The sequence below is a fragment of the Orycteropus afer genome, unplaced genomic scaffold (assembly GCF_000298275.1).
Source record: "Orycteropus afer afer isolate SDZICR_OR568_19922 unplaced genomic scaffold, OryAfe1.0 scaffold00153, whole genome shotgun sequence".
Lineage (NCBI taxonomy): Eukaryota > Metazoa > Chordata > Mammalia > Tubulidentata > Orycteropodidae > Orycteropus > Orycteropus afer.
In genome coordinates, this window is record NW_006921740.1 from 3,798,123 (window position 1) to 3,799,430 (window position 1,308).

The window sequence follows — 1,308 nt, forward strand, 5'->3', positions numbered from 1 at the left end:
ACACTTTGTCTCATGACAATGACCACAATTTACCACAATGCAACATCTCCCCTCCTTCTTCCTCCCGATAGTTACTTCTTCCCTGTGTCCATCCCTCCATGCACTCCTGCCCCCTGAGCTGTCTCCCCGTGCATAAGCAGCCCTTCTTTCTCCCATGCTTGTTCTCTTCAAGGAGTGTATTCACCTCAGGTAAATGTTCAATTCATATGCCTGTCTAGTATTTGGCTGGAAGCCACAGGTGTGCGTTCAATTCCAGACCTGAAGGGCAGCTAGGGGCCATAGTCTCAGAGGTTCCACCAGGCTCTATTGGGCCAGCAAACCTGGTCCCTCCATGTTTTTTTTTTTTTTTCTAAGTGACTTTGAGTTTTGTTCCACATTGTTCTCCCTCTCTATCAAGGATCTCCTACATAGATCCTCTTCCAAGTGGTTGACAGTAGTAGCCGGGCACCATCTAGTTCTTCTGGTCTCATAGTCATATAGGCTGCAGATAGGATGGTATACCAGTTGCTAGGACTAATTGTTTCCATGAATTTTTGGTTTTCTTCATTCTTCTTGGCTCTGGACGAGGAGAGACCCATCACTGCATCTAGATGGCAGCTTGCCAGCTTTTAAGATCCCAGTCACTACTCACCACAGTAGGAGGTGGAACAATGTTTTGTGTACTATGTTATGCCAATTGAGCTTGATGTCCTCTGCGACTATGGTCCTGAGCCCACAGGTTCAACTACTTGGTCCCTCTGGGTAGCTGTCTGTGACCAAGTAGTGACTCCAACCTTGCCCCTTGTCAGCTCCATTATACACCTGGGAATTCAGATCATACACATAAAATTATAGGACCACTGTCTGCCAACCCTATACATGTCTTGGGTGCACTTCCCATTTCATAGACATACCTAATATTTCAGCCTGTCCACCCATCTATCCACCCATATACTCATGTTTTCCTTCACTGACCACACCGTACTATATGTGCAAAAGGGTTCATCTTTGTTGTCTGCACTTCCCATGTACCTCTCTATGTCTTTCTCTTCCTCAATGCCACTATATTGATTACTCACATCTGGTACATTGCCCTTCTCTTTACCCAAATCAAAACTTCTATCTATATAACAGTATTCCTTCCCCTCCCCTCCCATCCCTGGTAACCAACAAAGAAAATATCCTTCCATAGATAAGCGTTTCCTTGACTTTTACAATAATTACTAATACAGTATTTGTCCTTTTGTGATTGACTTATTTCACTCAGCATAATGTCCTCCAAGTTCATCCACGTTATGTGGTGTTTTGCAGATTCTACATTATTGTTTA

General features: G+C 44.0%; 1 protein-coding gene across 1 annotated transcript in view; it reads right to left on the reverse strand.

Moving 5' to 3' along the window:
- Positions 1 to 1,308, reverse strand: part of CLOCK (clock circadian regulator) — a 76,364-nt gene that overhangs the window by 62,515 nt on the left and 12,541 nt on the right. The gene's annotated exons all lie outside the window — the stretch shown is intronic.